This window comes from Lepidochelys kempii, chromosome 1 (genome assembly GCF_965140265.1).
Source record: "Lepidochelys kempii isolate rLepKem1 chromosome 1, rLepKem1.hap2, whole genome shotgun sequence".
NCBI classification, from domain to species: Eukaryota; Metazoa; Chordata; order Testudines; family Cheloniidae; genus Lepidochelys; species Lepidochelys kempii.
The window spans coordinates 349344890-349365148 of record NC_133256.1 but is presented as its reverse complement, the minus strand read 5'-3'; the positions used below and the strand labels follow the sequence as shown (position 1 = coordinate 349365148).

Sequence of the window (20259 nt, the reverse complement as noted above, 5' to 3'; positions counted from 1 at the left end):
GCCTCCATAGATCCTTCCTACCCCCCTGTTCCATCCCCCACCAAACACCATTCCTGTCTGCCACGGAACCTTCCCCCTCCCATGGAACCTTCCAATCCCCCCTCCCCAGGTCCATGGAACCTTCCCCCTCCCATGGAACCTTCTGATCCCCTCTCCCCAGGTCCATGGAACCTTCCCCCTCCCATGGAACCTTCCCATCCCCCCTCCCCAGGTCCATGGAACCTTCCCCCTCCCATGGAACCTTCCCCCGTTCCCAGCCCAATGGAACCTTCCCCGCCCCAGGCCCTCCCCTTCGCATAAAATCCCCCACCCCCCCAGCCCATGCAACCTTCCCCCGTTCCCAGGCCCAATGGAACCTTCCCCTTCGCATAAAATCTCCCCCTCCCCCGGCCCATGGAACCTTCCCATGCTCCCTTCCTTGAGCTTTCCCAACCCCCCCCTCGCGGCTGCGCGGAGCCCTCCGGCTTCACGTGCCCCGCGCTCACTCCGGCGCCGCCCTGGGCCCGGCCCAGTCCCTGCGGCAGGCCCCGCCCCCGCCCCCCTCCGCCCCGCCCCCTTCCCGAGTCTGGGCAGGCCGCTCCCGCCGCCATTTTGGAGCGAGCGAGCGATCGAGCCTGCGGTGGCCGAGCCCTCAGCCCCGGCGCTCCGTGACCGCGCAGCCCGGCCGGGGAGCGAGTCGCTGCCAGGCCCGGGGACGTGGCCCATGTCCGCGGCCTTGCCGGCCTCTGCAGCCCAGGGAGCAGCGGGAGCGGAGCCTCGGGCCCGCCGCCGCCGCCGGGGAAGGCCGGGCCCGGAGCAGGTGAGGACCCGCGGCTGGTGCTGCCTCCGGCTCGCTGCGGCCGAGCCCCTGCGGGCGGCTCCGCGAGCCTGCCCCGGAGCGCCCCGACGTGCCCGCCCGTGACGCCCCGGCGGTGCCTGCCCCCCCCGAGCCCCCCCGGGCTGTGCCTGCCCCCCCCGAGCCCCCCCGGGCTGTGCCTCCCCCCCCGAGCCCCCCCGGGCTGTGCCTCCCCTCGTGAGCCTCCCCCGGGCTGTCTGAGCCCCCCCCCCATCCACGGTGTCTGTGCCCCCCCCCCCCGGAGTCTGAGCCATCATGAGCCCTCCCCCACAGTGGCTGTCCCCCCCCCCCCAGCTTCTAATGAGAGTCTTGAGCCCCCCCTCCCCCAGGTGTCTGAGTCCGGCCCACGGTGTCTGCCCCTTTTGGATGTGCCTGCCGCCCCGATCTCCCCCGCCCCAGATGTGTCTGAGCCCCCCTCGGATAATCCTGTGCCCCTGGATGTGCCTGCCCTCCCCCTGGGTGCGTCAGCCCCACTGCTTGCCTCCCCGTGACACCCTGAGCTCCGGAGGTGTCTGCTCGCCTGCCCCCCTGCCTGCCCCACCGTGACACTCCTAGGCTCCCCTCAATGTGTATGCCCCCTGAGTCCCCCCGAATGTCTATCCCGCAGCCTACCTTCCTGCAACACCTGTGACCCCTCCTCCCCCAAATTCTCCCGAGATATGTCAGTCTCCTGACCTACCCCCCTGGGACACACCTGGCCCACCTGGATATGTTACCTCCCCCATGACCCCTCCTATCCCCTGGATCTGTCAGCCCGCTGCTCCCTCCCGCCCCACATCTTCTCAGCGCAGTGTCTGCCTCCCACTTGCAACACCACTGACTCTTCCTGGATGTGTCAGGCCCCCGAACTGCCCCCCTGTGACACTCTGAGCCCTAGATGTGTCTGCTTGCCAGGTCCCCAGAATCTGACAGTATTTTTTCTTTCATCCCTAGCTGAAAGGCACCTACCTTCCCTGAAGGGGTTCCAGTCTGTGGATGCTGGGGAGGCCTAGTGTTTTGAAAGACATCTCTTTCTGCCTCCCCCTTCTCTAGTCCTGAGGATCCTGATCCCCAGCCCCAACAATATGCCTCCTCCTGTGCATTCTTTCTGCCACACCATCCTGCTTTTTCCTGGGGCTTTGTAGCTGTATTCGCTGCTCCTTTGATCCTTCACAAGTTTTGCTTATCTCAAGTTCACAGCCTAGATTTCATCTTTCAGAAGAACTTCTCAAGGCAAAGTATCCCCCCCCCCCCCCGTATTGAGGGTGCATAATAAAAGATCTATATTGCTTTACTACATCCTGTAGATTTGTCCCTTTGAACAGAAATCAGTTCTTTAATTACTGAAACTCACTCTTAATCATCAAACCACAATTAACTACATGCTACTAAATTGTTTTTGTTATTGTTTTATTTTAAAAATAGCCTTCTGGTTCAGAAATTCGAAGTACTTTTAATTATGAAATTCCTTTTTTTGGGTCTTATTTTATCAGAAGTTTTGGGTCTTTCTTTATCCTTTTAATATAGGATTTGGGTGAATAATTCTAAGTTTCAGGGTCTCGTTGTATAAAGAGTTTGTTTAAATTTCACTTTCTTCTTGTAATGGAGACATTGAAACTTGATTTTCTGGGCTTCTGTAAAAGGCGGTGAGGAAGAGTGAGAGAGAGAGAGAATATTACAGCCTAGCCTTTTTTGAGTCATTCATAACAGTCGGCTAAACACTGAAACTGGCAGAGGAGATCATGTTGGCAAGGTCATGTGGAGTCCATGGTCAGTTTGATTAGGAGGAATGAGTGACTTTGAATCTGTATGGCCTAGATTTGAATTAGGGAAGCCATTGGCATTGGTACATATTGTACATGTGAAATAACAGTGATACACTGCTTCTATGATTATATAGAAATTGTGGTGGGAATTGTAGCAAGTCCATTTGTGATTTCAGCCTTGGAACTTTCTTACAGGAAGATTGTATTTCTTGACAAATCTAGTGAAAGCTTCTTTCTTGGTTTGAAGGTCTTGTTTTCTAGCAGCTAGAGAAAATTAGGAAGTGAAAAAGGAGAAATTAAGACAAATTTAAAAGGCTGTGAGGTATTCTTCATAATCTTGAAAATATTGTATTCATTTTGTTAATGTAGTAAAAGTTGAAACTGAAGCTTATTTCCTTAGTGAAACCTTTTCCCTCTCAAGAAGGGAGAAAATTTGTGTTGCATATTTAGGCTGCAGTCCTGTAATAAATTATGTGTGTGCTTGAAGTTAAGGATGTGAGTAAACATTTGCAGACCTGGGGTCTTATTAGGGTAGTTTGTCTGAGTTATAGAAAAAAATGGATAAAAATCTCTGATTTTTTGCCAACATTTTTGTTGTGACTCTTGTGATTTTTAAAAAAAAAACCCCAAACTATCAGGGCAACTTTGGCTGTCTTAGTGGTGGCAGTTGGTGGTGATGTTGTTGTAATTTACGTAGCAACTGATTGTGATACCATGCCAAATTGACATAAGTTTTGGAATTTGGAAAAGAAGCAGGTAAAGATCATGTCTTCATTGAAACATCCCTAATAATAAACACTGGTGCATCAGAATGGCAGAAGATTGGATATGAGCAGAATTGTCTTGAAGTTGACTGTTTTTCCATGTTTCTGGTGTGTTGGATTTTTTCCTCGTGACTGCTGTACTTTATTGTTGTAGAATATGATGATTCATATTCAAAAGTTAGATAGTTGGTGGGGCTTCTGTTTGGGGACCCAAGACAGTATCTGGCCTGAATCATGGGAAGTCTTATTAGGCATCGAAGAAACTTTTTAGTGAAGGGAGAGCCTGTAACAGAAGGGATTGGCTCCGTTTTAACCAACGGAGAAACAGACTGCTGGCATAGAAAACTTGTAATGTTTTGGGGGAAGTCACTAATAAGTGGGGGAGCCTAATAAGATTTCCCGTGATTCAGGCCAGGATACTGTCTTGGGTCCCCAAACAGAAGCCCCACCAACTATCTAATTTTTGAATATGTATTACTTTAGGAAAGGTTAAGAGCAGCAATCATTACTTGTTTAGGGGCATAGTCTCTTCCCTTTTTGTGGTCCCTGTGAGAAGAGAGCAGAAAATACCCTTAGGTCCCCCCAGCTGAGGATTCCTCTGGCAGAGAGACGTCCCAAGTGAATATAGAGCTGGCAAAGACAACTCTTTCCCTGCATCCTGTGGCGCATTGGTTGCGGAACTAGCTGGCATGAGTTGTACACTGGCTTTCCCCAGCTCTTGTAAACTGTTCTAACCTGGCCTAAGAGAGGGAATCGCATGGTTCTGTACCTATTCTCTTCCCTTCTGATGGCTGTATGTGGGAGGGAGCCATCCTTTCTATGGATTGCTCTGTGTTCAGGCATAGCCAGTCGAGTACTACCTTGCTGTTCCTGGGGTGCTTGTAGTCTGGCAGGTAAGCAGGCAGTAAACCCAGCCAGAACTTCTCACCTTCCCTGGTGATGCAAGCAGGTGGTGAGTGGGAGATCTGAGCAGCTTCACCAGGGAATGGAGAGCATCTGCTTAGAGCTCTCTTGGCTCTCACTGTTGTGGCTGCTGGGGAAGCTAAGCTCTTTTACATTCTATCCATAATGACTGGACTAAACACTTACATTCAAAAATGGCAGGTCACGGCTCAGGGAAAATATTAAAAATTCATAGTTAACTATACATTTTCTTAACACAATTGAAGCCTCAAGAGCCATGGATGGGACACTACTGTATTTATTGGTGTGAGAAGCTTAACAAAAATAGGTGAACTAGAATGTTTGAAAATGGAAGAGGATCTTGATATTATAGGCACTTCTGAAACATGGTAGAATGCCAACATCCTGGGGGTACTTGTGTATAAACTATATAAGACTGACAGATTGAGTCAAAGAGCTGGGAGAGTAGTACTATAAAAGATTCCATAGAATTTTCTAAGATGAAATTTCTGAGTGAAGAGGAGTTGGAGGGATACAAATTCCAAGTCATAAGAATACAAATATACTCGCAGAGTTTCTCTACCAGTCTCTAAATCAGGAATTTGAAAGATTGTACAATGCTGAGAGCTCTCAGAACGAATACAACTGAATTAATGAGTGACTTCAACTATCTGTATAAACTAGTCAAATGTTGGGACACATTTTAAAAAACAGTTTGTGCTTATCTTACCCTTAACAGGGGTCTCCTACTTATTCTGTGGAGAGGGCAGAGTTCTGTATTTGATTATGGTCTGTGGGCTAGGTTACAAATGTAAGACAACATGCTACCCTTCTCTCCGTGGTGAATCTTTCTTTGATATCAGTAGGTTTATACAAAGATCAAGGACAGTATATGGCCTGTAGGGGATAACTAAACTTCTAGTTATTATTATTATTACTATTTAAATGCCTTGTTTTTTTCAATATCACTTAATGGGAAAAGATGCAATCTTTTATGACCACCACTATTTCTAAGCCTCTTGTTTCTCTTTCTTCCTTATTGCCCCTCCCCTGTCTTTGTGTGTCCTCCTTTCTTCCCTCTGCAGTTCCCCCGCCATAGGCTTCTCTCTTCCATTTGACCTGCTAAAATAATCAGCAATGAAATAGTTAATGTTGACATAACATGTTGTCATAAGGCTTTAGAATTAACACCTTAGTGAGAGATGGAAGTTGACACACACAGCAATTGTTTCAGGCATTGTCTGTTTGCAGACTCTGGAAGACATCACTGTATTGGTTACACTCACTCCACAGTTGAAGATGATCTTTCAAAACCAGGGATAGAACCGAAACTAAAAACAAACCCCCAAACAGATTTTTTAGAATTTGAGTTTGTCATGCAGACCACATAAATGCATTAAAAGGCCAGATCTGGCCTGCAGGCTGGGAATTTGATACCATTGCCTTAAATGATTGCTCTTTTGAATAGTTAGTTTTACAAACAAGAGAAGCTACTCTAATGTTAGTCCTAAGTAATGCACAAGTTGATGCAAGAGGTAACTTTAGTAAAAACATTACATAGCCATGAATAGAGTATAGCTAAGGTCAACATCTGTATGGGAGGGATTATACCAAGAATGAACTATGCGGGGAGTTGAGAAAAATGAAGAAGCTAGTTTCAAAAGAATCTGAAGTGAAAAATAAGGAAATCAGAATCTTTAGTCTGTGCATGGAGATGGTAGACAGCTGTTGACAACTAACTAGTATTGTCTCACTGGTTCCTTGTGGTCCCCTGTCATTGTTGTACCTATTCTCTCTCATTTTATACTTCGATTATAAGCTCTTTGTGGCAGGGACTATCTCCGTGTTGTGTCTGTAGAGGGCCTAGTACAGTGGGCCCTGATCCATAACTGGGGTTCCCAGGTGAACCGCAATACAAATAATAAGTGATAATCTTAGGCAGTCATGAACTCATCCATACCCCTACACAAAAAGAAAACAGGAAGGCAAGAGAAAAGAACATTATGGTTAAGTGGCAAAGTTCAGCTCTCCAACACGAGTTTCTACAAGCCATTACCCTATGATCCCACTGAGTTACCAAAAGCAACTACAGCATTTGCTCAAGAAACTTCCTGAAAAAGCACAAGATCAAATCTGCACAGACACACCCCTGGAACCCCGACCTGGGATATTCTATCTACTACCCAAGATCCATAAACCTGGAAATCCTGGGCGCCCCATCATCTCAGGCATTGGCACCCTGACAGCAGGATTGTCTGGCTATGTAGACTCCCTCCTCAGGCTCTACGCTACCAGCACTCCCAGCTATCTTCGAGACACCACTGACTTCCTGAGGAAACTTCAATCCATCAGTGATCTTCCTGATAACACCATCCTGGCCACTATGGATGTAGAAGCCCTCTACACCAACATTCCACACAAAGATGGACTACAAGCCGTCAAGAACACTATCCCCGATAATGTCACGGCTAACCTGGTGGCTGAACTTTGCGACTTTGTCCTTACCCATAACTATTTTACATTTGGGGACAATGTATACCTTCAGATCAGCGGCACTGCTATGGGTACCCGCATGGCCCCACAGTATGCCAACATTTTTATGGCTGATTTAGAACAACGCTTCCTCAGCTCTCGTCCCCTAAAGCCCCTACTCTACTTGCGCTATATTGATGACATCTTCATCATCTGGACCCATGGAAAAGAAGCCCTTGAGGAATTCCACCATGATTTCAACAATTTCCATCCCACCATCAACCTCAGCCTGGTCCAGTCCACACAAGAGATCCACTTCCTGGACACTACAGTGCTAATAAACAATGGTCACATAAACACCACCCTATACCGGAAACCTACTGACCGCTATTCCTACCTGCATGCCTCCAGCTTTCACCCTGACCACACCACACGATCCATCGTCTACAGCCAAGCTCTGTGATACAACCGCATTTGCTCCAACCCCTCAGACAGAGACAAACACCTACAAGATCTCTATCAAGCTTTCTTACAACTACAATACCCACCTGCGGAAGTGAAGAAACAGATTGATAGAGCCAGAAGAGTTCCCAGAAGTTACCTACTACAGGACAGGCCTAACAAAGAAAATAACAGAACGCCACTAGCCGTCACCTTCAGCCCCCAACTAAAACCCCTCCAACGCATTATTAAGGATCTACAACCTATCCTAAAGGACGACCCAACACTCTCACAAATCTTGGGAGACAGGCCAGTCCTTGCCTACAGACAGCCCTGCAACCTGAAGCAAATACTCACCAACAACCACATACCACACAACGGAACCACTAACCCAGGAACTTATCCTTGCAACAAAGCCCGTTGCCAACTGTGCCCACATATCTATTCAGGGGACACCATCACAGGGCCTAATCACATCAGCCACACTATCAGAGGCTCGTATACCTGCACATCCACCAATGTGATATATGCCATCATGTGCCAGCAATGCCCCTCTGCCATTTACATTGGTCAAACTGGACAGTCTCTACGTAAAAGAATAAATGGACACAAATCAGATGTCAAGAATTATAACATTCATAAACCAGTCGGAGAACACTTCAATCTCTCTGGTCACGCAATCACAGACATGAAGGTCGCTATCTTAAAACAAAAAATCTTCAAATCCAGACTCCAGCGAGAAACTGCTGAATTGGAATTCATTTGCAAATTGGATACTATTAATTTAGGCTTAAATAGAGACTGGGAGTGGCTATTTCCCCTTGTTTTTTCCTCCCCCCCCCCCTCCAGATGTTCTGGTTTAACTTGGATTTAAACTTGGAGAGTGGTCAGTTTGGATGAGCTGTTACCAGCAGGAGAGTGAGTTTGTGTGTGTATGGGGGGGGGGGGGTGAGAAAACCTGGATTTGTGCTGGAAATGGCCCACCTTGATTATCATGCACATTGTAGGGAGAGTGGTCACTTTGGATGAGCTATTACCAGCAGGATAGTGAGTTTGTGTGTGTGGTTTTTGGGAGGGGGGTGAGGGGGTGAGAGAACCTGGATTTGTGCTGGAAATGGCCCACCTTGATTATCATGCACATTGTAGGGAGAGTGGTCACTTTGGATGAGCTATTACCAGCAGGATAGTGAGTTTGTGTGTGTGGTTTTTGGGAGGGGGGTGAGGGGGTGAGAGAACCTGGATTTGTGCAGGAAATGGCCCAACTTGATTATCATGCACATTGTGTAGAGAGTTGTCACTTTGGATGGGCTATCACCAGCAGGAGAGTGAATTTGTGTTGGGGGGTGGAGGGTGAGAAAACCTGGATTTGGGCTGGAAATGGACCAACTTGATGATCACTTTAGATAAGCTATTACCAGCAGGACAGTGGGGTGGGAGGAGGTATTGTTTCATATTCTCTGTGTGTATATAAAGTCTGCTGCAGTTTCCACGGTATGCATCCGATGAATCATAGAATCATAGAATATCAGGGTTGGAAGGGACCCCAGAAGGTCATCTAGTCCAACCCCCTGCTCAAAGCAGGACCAATTCCCAGTTAAATCATCCCAGCCAGGGCTTTGTCAAGCCTGACCTTAAAAACCTCTAAGGAAGGAGATTCTACCACCTCCCTAGGTAACGCATTCCAGTGTTTCACCACCCTCTTAGTGAAAAAGTTTTTCCTAATATCCAATCTAAACCTCCCCCACTGCAACTTGAGACCATTACTCCTCGTTCTGTCATCTGCTACCATTGAGAACAGTCTAGAGCCATCCTCTTTGGAACCCCCTTTCAGGTAGTTGAAAGCAGCTATCAAATCCCCCCTCATTCTTCTCTTCTGCAGGCTAAACAATCCCAGCTCCCTCAGCCTCTCCTCATAACTCAAGTGAAGTGAGCTGTAGCTCACGAAAGCTCATGCTCAAATAAATTGGTTAGTCTCTAAGGTGCCACAAGTACTCCTTTTCTTTTTGAAAGTTCAGTAGGTTATTTAAGCCATACAGATAGGGCTTGAAAAATCTACTGGGCTGTGCAAATAGGAAGCATTTTCAAGCAAGCGCTGTTAGATTCTGTGGAAGTTAAGCTTTTATTATGAAACAAAACAAAACTGAGTTTCTAACCTTTATGGTTGCAAACAAACAACCCTTTCAAACATGAACCAAAAGTAACTTGTGCAGTGCTGTCTTAAGTTTGGAGACAGATTGCTTCATACCTCTGCTTCTGCTTCTGCTCCTGTCTTTGCCTGGTAAAAGCAGAGTAAAAATACTGATCAGTCTTGTCAGTTTTCATTGCTTCTGTCGGAACCCTGTGGACAGCCGTGAAATTGACAAGTATTAGGTCAAATTGATTCTGGTTTTGTTTAGCAAAGCTAGGAGTAGCAGCAGCAATAGAGGCAGATACTGGAGCTATTTTCTGAAAGAAGAATTTAAATGTTGGGGGGTGGGGTTCAGTAGTGGAGATCCTCCTACTAACCCTCACAACGCCCCAGGAGACTGAGGGACGGAACAGCAGTGAAATTTTCAATGCGTTCCGGCCCTGCCTCCTTTGACTCCTCTGTCTTTGGCGGTCTTATCTGTACTGGCTGAAAAAATACATCTGAGGTAACTGTATCCCCAATATGTTCTAATGAAAACAAGTTCAGATCAATATTTTAGCTTCTCTTCAATGGCTTTATCCTTTTTACTTGTTATTTATTGTCTTTAGCTATTGCTCTTCCTCAGACATTTTAGCTGCTATTATTTGTTCCTTTCTGTTGGTCTCATTTTGGTCATTCTTCCACTTTTTGGAAGGATACCTGTTAGCAGGTTTAAACTTTAGCCAGCACCTACTAGCCCAGGAGTTAAGCCTACTAACTATCCATAGTCTGAAAGACCACTTTCAAAGTCATACTCCCTGCAATTTAAAATAGTTATTTGCCAGTTACTGGGAACTTTATTAATATTCTTAATCACCTTTCTGTTTAATAATTTTTAAAAAAGTGACTTTTGCATCTTGACTTGGTTTTGTTATATCTGTTTTCCCTTCTTGTCTTCTCCTTTTTTTTCTATTTTCCTGTAGCAGATCAAGCTGAATCTTTTCCAGAGTTGGTTCTGTGTGTTCCTCTCTTCCTTTGCTCTCTCTCCACCCTTTTACATATCTTTCTTTAATTATGCCCTCCACCATTTCCCCATGTTATTATATTTTCTGTCTCCCTTTTCTTGTACTTCTCCCCTTCAAATCAGTCTCTTTCCCAATGGCTTATTTTTTTTAAACATATTCCATCTGTCTCACACCTTCACCATCATCCAGAGGGCATAGAAATTTCACTAAATACCAATAGCCAGAGAACTAAACTTTCTATCCAAAGATTCATATGGAAGATGTTTTGGAATCCTAGCTACTAGAAAAGGTAACGATATGGGGAGTCCTGCTAGAATGATGTCCATGGACTCTGCTCAGTGGCTTCCATCTTTTCACTTCAGTTTCTTGCTAGGTGCTGGATAAATTTGAATGCCTACAAGAAACTGGCCAACTGATGAAAGCCATGTTGAGCTTCAGTCAAGAATATCCCATATTATGTATAACTTTTTTATATGATTCAGTACAATTAAGTTGTGCACTGCTTACATTGTAAGGGAAGAAGGAGGATCCTGGGAACTACAGGCCAGTCAGCCTCACCTCAGTCCCTGGAAAAATCATGGAGCAGGTCCTCAAAGAATCAATCCTGAAGCACTTGCATGAGAGGAAAGTGATCAGGAACAGCCAGCATGGATTGACCAAGGGAAGGTCATGCCTGACTAATCTAATCGCCTTTTATGATGAGATTACTGGTTCTGTGGATGAAGGGAAAGCAGTGGATGTATTGTTTCTTGACTTTAGCAAAGCTTTTGACACGGTCTCCCACAGTATTCTTGTCAGCAAGTTAAGGAAGTATGGGCTGGATGAATGCACTATAAGGTGGGTAGAAAGCTGGCTAGATTGTCGGGCTCAACGGGTAGTGATCAATGGCTCCATGTCTAGTTGGCAGCCGGTGTCAAGTGGAGTGCCCCAAGGGTCGGTCCTGGGGCCGGTTTTGTTCAATATCTTCATAAATGATCTGGAGGATGGTGTGGATTGCACTCTCAGCAAATTTGCGGATGATACTAAACTGGGAGGAGTGGTAGATACGGTGGAGGTGAGGGATAGGATACAGAAGGACCTAGACGGATTGGGCCAAAAGAAATCTGATGAGGTTCAATAAGGATAAGTGCAGGGTCCTGCACTTAGGATGGAAGAACCCAATGCACCGCTACAGACTAGGGACCGAATGGCTAGGCAGCAGTTCTGCGGAAAAGGACCTAGGGGTGACAGTGGACGAGAAGCTGGATATGAGTCAGCAGTGTGCCCTTGTTGCCAAGAAGGCCAATGGCATTTTGGGATGTATAAGTAGGGGCATAGCGAGCAGATCGAGGGACGTGATCGTTCCCCTCTATTCGAAATTGGTGAGGCCTCATCTGGAGTACTGTGTCCAGTTTTGGGCCCTACACTTCAAGAAGGATGTGGATAAATTGGAGAGAGTCCAGCGAAGGGCAACAAAAACGATTCGGGGTCTGGAACACATGAGTTATGAGGAGAGGCTGAGGGAGCTGGGATTGTTTAGCCTGCAGAAGAGAAGAATGAGGGGGGATTTGATAGCTGCTTTCAACTACCTGAAAGGGGGTTCCAAAGAGGATGGCTCTAGACTGTTCTCAATGGTAGCAGATGACAGGATGAGGAGTAATGGTCTCAAGTTGCAGTGGGGGAGGTTTAGATTGGATATTAGGAAAAACTTTTTCACTAAGAGGGTGGTGAAACACTGGAATGCGTTACCTAGGGAGGTGGTAGAATCTCCTTCCTTAGAGGTTTTTAAGGTCAGGCTTGACAAAGCCCTGGCTGGGATGATTTAACTGGGAATTGGTCCTGCTTCGAGCAGGGGGTTGGACTAGATGACCTTCTGGGGTCCCTTCCAACCCTGATGTTCTATGATTCTGTATGTGTGTACAACATGTTTGGATTCCTGATCCTGACTGAGACCTCTAGGTGTTGTTAAAATTAGGGCTGTCAAGCGATTTAAAAAAAAAAAATTGTGATTAATTGCACTGTTAAACTGTAATATACCATTTATTTAAATATTTTTGGATGTTTTCTACATTTTCAAATTTATTGATTTCAGTTACAACACAGACTACAAAGTGTGCAGTGCTCACTTTATATTTATTTTTGGTTACAAGTATTTGCACTGCAAAAAATAGTATTTTTCAGTTCACCTAATACAGGTACTGTAGTGCAATCTCTTTATCGTGAAAGTTGAATGTACAAATGTAAAATTATGTAAAAAAAACCAAACCTGCACTCGAAACCAAAACAATGTAAAATTTTAGCGCCTGTAAGTCCACTCAGTCCTACTTCTTCTTCAGACAGTAGCTCAGACAAACAAGTTTGTTTACATTTGCAGGAAATAATGCTGCCCGCTTCTTGTTAACAATGTCACCTGAAAGTGCATGGCACTTTTGTGGCCGGCATTGCAAGCTATTTACGTGCCAGGTATGCTAAATATTGTATGCCCCTTCATGCTTCAACCACCATTCCAGGGGACATGCATCCATGCTGATGACAGGTTCTGCTCAATAACAATCCAAAGCAGTGCATACCAACGCATGTTCATTTTCATTATCTGAGTCAGATGCCACTAGCAGAAGGTTGATTTTCTTTTTTGGTGGTTCGGGTTCTGTAGTTTCCACATTGTAGTGTTGCTCTTCTACGACTTCTGAAAGCATGCTCCATACCTCGTCCCTCTCAGATTTTGGAAGGCACTTCAGATTCTTAAACCTTGGGTCGAGTGCTGTAGCTATCTTTAGAAATCTCACATTGGTATCTTCTTTGTGTTTTGTCAGATCTGAAAGTGTTCTTAAAAGGAACAACGAGCTGGGTCATCATCCGAGACTGCTATAACATGAAATATATGGCAGAATGCTGGTAAAACATAGGAGGAGATATACAATTCTCTTCCAAGGAATTCAGTCACTATTTCAATTAATGCATTATTTTTTAATGAGCGTCAGAAGCACGGAAGCATGTCCTCTGGAATGGTGGCTGAAGTATGAAGGGGCATACGAATGTTTAACATACCTGGCACGTAAATACCTTGGAATTCCAGCCACAGAAGTGCCATGCAAATGCCTATTCTCACTTTCAGGTAACATTGTAAATAAGAAGGCGGCAGCATTATCTCCCGTAAATGTAAACAAACTTGTTTGTCTTAGCAATTGTCTGAACAAGAAGTAGGACTGGGTGGACTTGTAGGCTCTGAAGTTTGACATTTTGTTTTTGAGTGCAGTTATGTAACAAAAAAAGTCTACATTTGTAAATTGCACTTTCATGACAGAGATTGCACTACAGTTCTTGTATGGGTGAATTGAAAAACTTGTTATTTTTACAGTATAAATGTTTATAAACTAAAATAATATACACTTTGATTTCAGTGACAACACAGAATACAATATATATGAAAATGAAGAACATCATCCCAAATATGTAATAAATTTCAATTGGTATTCTGTTTAACAGTGCAGTTAAAACTGCTGTTAATCGAGATTAATTTTTTGAGTTAATCGCTTGAGTTAACTGCGATTAATCGACAGCTCTAGTTAAAATATAAATAAATAAGCGATCTGTGTGACAAAGTTCCTCCTCTGCCTTGGTGGGTGCTGCGCTTAATGTCGAATTTGCTCGCCTCAGAAGTTCAGCAGCCCTCAGTTTGATCACTTTCATGGCTCAAATCTGCCATTCACTCAGCCTCATCACTGGCCAGTATGGGGAAAAGGAAGAAGAACAATGCCCGCAGTCTCTGCTGATCCACCTAGTGGATTGGGGAACAGTCCAGAAACCTTCCCCGCTGGTGGAACCCACAGTCCAGGTCAACTCCTCTGGTATCAAGTAGGGAGTTGGGGGAATGGAGGGATGGGGGGACCCTGGGCCCGCCCTCTACTCCGGGTTCCAGCCCAGGGCCCTGTGGATTGCAGCTGTCTACAGTGGCTCCTGTAACAGTTGTGTGACAGCTGTAACTCCCTGGGCTACCTCCATGGCCTTCTTTATTCTCACCACAGGACCTTCCTTCTGATGTCTGATAATGCTTGTACTTCTCAGTCTTCCAGTAGTACGCCTTCTCACTCATAGCTTCTTGCACCTCTTGCTCCCAGCTCCTTGCATGCACCACAAACTGAAGTGAGCTCCTTTTTAAACCCAGGTGCCCTGATTAGCCTGCCTTAATTGATTCTAGCAGCTTCTTGATTGGCTGCAGGTGTTGTAATCAGCCTGTCTGCCTTAATTGTTTCCAGAAAGTTCCTGATTGTTCTGGAACCTTTCCTGTTACCTTACCCAGGGAAAAGGGACCTACTTAACCTGGGGCTAATATATCTGCCTTCTATCACTCTCCTGTAGCCATCTGGCCCGACCCTGTCACATCTGTGAAACCTTATCGTCTTATTTTCCCCCGTATCCTCCCTTCCTCTTGCTTTCATGCTGTTTGTGGCAATCACTTATTGAACCTTTATTTCAAATTAGATTGTAAACGTGTTAGGTCAGGATCCATATGTCTTTCTATAAGTTTGTGCAGTGCCTAGCACAGTAGGACCCTGATCCTTAGCCTGACAAGGGCCTATGGGTATTATCATAATACAAATGCCTAATAATAATAGAAGCCCCAACTTTACCCTGCTCTGGCTGCTGGGAGAAAGAGCGCTAAATAGTGACAAGTCACCAGGTTCAGATGATGCACGTCCATGAATTCTGTAGGAACTGAAGTAGCTGAGTTGTTAAAAATATGAGATTACAATAACTCGTTGCTACTTTATGCTAAAAATGCTACTTTAAGCGAAATGATGTTAAGCGAATCCAATTTCCCCATAAGAATGAATGTAAATAGGGGGTTAGATTCCAGGGAAATGTTTTTTGCAAACTGGATTAAGTTTAGAAGTGTGAGCAACAAGGGTGATGTTGTGGTGGGAGTCTGCTATAGACCGGTGGACTAGGCTTTCTTCTGGCAACTAATGGAAATTACTTGATCGCAGGTCCTGGTTCTCATGGGAGACTTCACTCACCCTGATATCTGCTGGGAGAGCAATACAGTGGTGCACAGACAATCGAAGAAGTTTTTGGAAAGCATAGGGGATAATTGCCTTGAACGTCAGAGGGTGGAACTCGCCTTGAAAGTCAGAGGGTGGAAGAGGGTGGGATATTTCCCCGGGAATGCCTTCCTGCTAAACGATGAACTAAAACTTGGCCGAGCCCTCAAGGGTTAACACTTTGTTAATATAGCCTCCTGCTCCACAAGGCAGTGCAAATGGAGGGTGGGGAGACAGCATGGCAGATAGAGAGAGAGACACACCGTATGTTTGTGAGAGAGAGAAGCGCATTGCCCCTTTAAGTATGCCGACCCCACTCTATGTACACTGCCTTTTTAAAAAAAAGAAAAGGAGTACTTGTGACACCTTAGAGACTAACAAATTTATTTGAGCATAAGCTCCTTTTCTTTTGTGAATACAGACTAACGCGGCTACTACTCTGAAAACTGCCTTTTTAAGTAGATCAGTAAGTTGAGACAGCAGCTGCGGCCAGCAAGCTCCCTCCGTCCTGAGCCCTGTTGTATTTTCCCCCACCCCTCCGGAGATGGGGTAAAAGAGCGGGGTGGAAGGAGACACCCTGACATTAGTCTGCCGCCGCCTCCTCCTCCTCCCCCCGCACAGCAAGGAGGAGGTTCCCAGGAGCAGATCCAAGGCAGAGGGCAGGAGCAGCACATGGCAGTGTGGGGAGGGACAGCTGAACTTCTGGCAGTTGGTAGCCTGTTGGGCAGCTGCTGCACAGGGAACTTAGGGGAACGGGGAGCTGATGGGAGAGGGGGGTGGGGGCTGCCAGTCCCTGGTTCCAAGCCCCCACCAGCTAGCTCCAACGGGCTGCGCTTTCTGCAAGCAGTGGACAAAGCAGGTGGCTGCCAAACCAGGTTATAAGGGAGCATTGCAAAACTTTAAACAAGGCTGTTCTCTTATGGATCAGCAACGAAACAACATTAACCAGGGGCATCCGATGAAGTGAGCTGTATCTCACGAAAGCTTATGCTCAAATAAATTTGTTAGTCTCTAAGGTGCCACAAGTTCTCCTTTTCTTTAAGTGAGGAGTTACTGTACTTATTAGTGTTAGCTCCTATACCAGAGAATTGGAGGATAGCAACTCTTACATAAAGGCATTAGGTGTGATCCTGGTAGTTACAATCCAGTGAGCCTTGCTATAGGGGAGGATGAGATAAATTTATGGAAACAATAATTAAAATAGTTAGAAACATAGCTTGAAAAATTTTCCTGATATCTGCTTGTCCAGAGATTGAATCTACTAAGGCTGTTGAGGAAACTTGTGGTATCGTGTCCTCAGAATGTGCATATTTGATTTTCATTGGCACATCTGCATTCTCCGCCACCCCCATGTCTCCTTAAGAGATCAATTGTTCCTTTCCAATGTATCATTTTTATTTCCCAATCAATTTTGTCACATTTCATTTCAATCAGTTATCCCTACAAAAAATAAATTTCATCTCCTAATCAATCAGTAGCCTAGGGTGTGGCTGCTGCTGCCACCCTCCCATCCTGGGTGTGTTGGTGGCCCACGGGCTCCCAGCTTCTGCTTCTTGCTACTACTTTAAGAAATGGAGCATCTCAGAGGTCACTCTACTCCCTTTCTTCCTCTTAAAACAGCAATACCTGAGCTGCTCTTCTCCTGCCGCCATAGGAGGGGACCACATCTTTTTGATTCCACTTGCCTGGACAAAGCTTCTATTCACTTTTGAGTAAGTGGATTTTTCAAGCACTTCATATAAAACACTTGAAGGAACATAATGTAGGGGTGAACGAGCACAGCATCTGTGCAGGAAGATTATCTCCAATTCATCTGAATCCTTTGAATGTGTCAGTAAAATAGTGAATAAAAGAGAAGCAATTGACGTGTTTGGACTTTCAATAAATGTTTGACAGAGGGCATCACAAGAATTTGTTAAGGTAACTTAGTCATAGGGTGAGAATTTAGTACCGTCATGGATTGGGAATTGGCTACTAGACAGAAAACCGCTTTCAGCATGGCAAAAGGTTATCAGTGGGAAACACTGATCCGTAAAAGCATTAGTGGCATTTCATATATTAATTTATGATCAGGAAAGGGAGTTAATGATTTATTTACATCAGTAAAATGAGAGGAACTCATAAGGACCTAATGAAACTAGGTCAATGGGCAGCATAATGGCACAATAATTCAGCGTTGACAAATATAAGGTAATGTATGTAGGAAGGAAGAAAAATTACTAATCATGTATGTTGGGTTTGAAATTAACTGTAACCAGTTGAAGTGGGAAAAAGATGGGCAGCTTTATGAATACATGTTCTTTGTGTGGAAGCAAAACACAATGTTGAGATGTATGGAGAGAGAGTGGGGTGGAAAATAAGTCTGAAAATAGCAAAATTATTATTATATAAATTGGTGGTATGCTCTCACAGTGTTAGGTTCTTTTGTTTCAAAAAGATGGAGTTGAAATAGAAGGGATCCAGAGATGAGTCGTGAAAATTACTTGAAACATAGAAAGACTTGTATGTGAAGAGATACTGAAAAGAGTTGGACTATTTAGTTTTAAGAGGAGACAAAGAGGCATGATAGAGGTATATAAAATGTATGTTAGAGAGTTGTAGGTTACAGGATTGGTTCCCGTGTACAATCCTTTTTAATACAAGAACAAAGGGACATCTGATGAAACTGAAAAGGTGACAAATTTAAAACTACCAATGGAACTGCCTTTACATGGTGTGTAGCTAGTCTGTGGAACTCATTGCCACAATATATCATTTAGGCCAAGAGTTAGAAGGATTAAAAAAAGGATGAGATATTTATAGCAGAACCTCAGAGTTGCAAACACCAGAATTATGAACTGCCCAGTCAACCATGTACCTTATTTGGAACGGGAAGTACGCTATCAGGAAGCAGAGCGCGCACATATGCACAAGCAAATACAGTATAGCACTGTCTTACATGTAAACTACTTAAAAAAAAAAAAAAAAAAAAGGAAAGCCTCATTTTTCTTCTGGATAGTAAATTTTCAAAGCTGTATTAAGTTAATGTTCAGTTGCAAACTTTTAATAGAACAACCATAACATTTCATTCAGAATAACGAACATTTCAGAGTTACAAACAACCTCCATTCCTGAGGTGTTCGTAACTCTGAGGTTCTATTCTATTAGGGTAATGAGACCATCCACGTATTAGAGAAGATAAAATGTGGTATAAATCGGCCACTTGGAGATGCTCAGACACTATGTTAATGGAGGCCAAGTTATTCCATCGTGGTTCACTGTGGGGATTCATGCACCTAATTCTGAAGCAACTGGTACTGGCCACTCTCAGAGATAGGATAGTGGACCATTGGTCTGACCTGTTATGGTATTTCCTATATTCTTAAACCCAGACTGCCTCCCCAATCCATTTCATGTCCTTACTTTTGCTGCTGTTTATAGCAGTAAATTGAAACTTAGTCTTAAGATTCTGAGGAGCAGTAATGATATTAACCGGATTCTTTAAACTGTCACTTGGGGATTCCGTGGTCAGTTGTTGTGACAGGGGACTCAGGGCATGTCTACACTACTGGAATCATCCGGTGAAGACGCGCTATGCCGACGGGAGAGCGCTCTCCTATGGCATAATTACTGCACCTCCGCAAGAGGCGGAAGTTATGCTGGCGAGAGAGCATCTCCCACGGACATATTGCTGTGTGGTAAGCCCTTTAAGTCGATATAACTTCTGTCACTTAGGGAGCTGTCTTTTTCACACCCCTGAGCAATGCAAGTTACATCGACTTAAATGATAGTGTAGCCCAGCCATCAGTCTTCAGTTTGCTCAAACCCTTCAGTGAGTTTGAATTAATGGTACTTGGCAACTCCAAGGATCAAAGAGAATGTTCCACTGACATAGCATTTGGATAAACATGGGTTTGTCTGTCATTGAAAAAATGCTTTGTTTGAAAATTAATTTTAGTTTCAGGCATTGGTATACAACAATGGTATACTCTTAACAATACATACAAATAAATAACCTGAGCTTTTTTCTATTTTTTAAAACATGGCAATTAAAACTTAAATTCAGACAAGATTGAGATTATAATTGAGGTTTTATGACCATAAAATTTTTGATAGCCTTTGAATTACTATTGCTCTTTGAACATTACATTGTGTCCTCTTTTTCTCTAAGGTATTTATAGCGGCCCAGTCACCAGAATAAGTACTGCCTATCTTTTATGGGAAGTTCACGTTCGTGTGTATATAATCTATTAGAGTCCTTTATTAAATCTTGTATAAAAGACACCAGCCTCAAAGAGGCCCCTTTGCTTCCCAAGAATTTGAAGTCCTAATATTTTCTGTTCCAGAGTACATTGATTTGGTTTTTTGGCAAGCAAAATTGCTATTAAGGTTATCAATGTGAACTTGTTCCTGGAGTTTGTGCCTAAAATGTGTTGAACTGTAATGAGTGTAAACTTTATATTTAAAATCCAGAACAAACTGAGCTATAGAAGATGTGCAAGGATTGCAAATTCTATGTATTTGAAGGATATTGCCCACATAGTTGTGAAGCTTCCTGGTGATCAATATTTAGCACCAAGACATGCTGTGGAAAAAACCCTTAAAATCATGGGCTTATTTACTCATGTAGAATGTGTTACTTTCATGCATCTAAGGATTAAAGAACTAAAATTGGTTTTTTAAAATATTTTGTTTAAAGTGGTATTGTTTTATCAAAAAGAAAAGAAGGACTTGGGGCACCTTAGAGATTAACAAATTTATTTGAGCATGAGCTTTCGTGAGCTACAGCTCACTTCATCGGATGCATACCGTGGAAAATACAGTGGGGAGATTTTATATACACAGAGAAAATGAAACAATGGGTGTTACCATACACACTGTAACAATAGTGATAACTTAAGGTGAGCTATTACCAGCAGGAGAGGAAAAAAAAACATTTTGAGTGATAATCAAGATGGGCCATTTCC

General features: G+C 44.2%; 1 protein-coding gene across 9 annotated transcripts in view; it reads left to right on the top strand.

Annotated features, from left to right (window-relative positions):
* Window positions 1-567: 567 nt before the first annotated feature.
* Window positions 568-20259, top strand: part of PPP6R2 (protein phosphatase 6 regulatory subunit 2) — a 176735-nt gene continuing 157043 nt past the window's right edge. For 8 of the 9 annotated variants that reach the window (XM_073329010.1, XM_073329008.1, XM_073329007.1 and 5 more), the window contains exons 1-2: window positions 568-799; window positions 1769-2047. The gene's annotated coding sequence lies outside the window, so the exon portion shown is untranslated. The remainder of the gene's footprint in view (window positions 800-1768; window positions 2048-20259) is intronic. The other variant, XM_073329005.1, reaches the window with a different exon arrangement.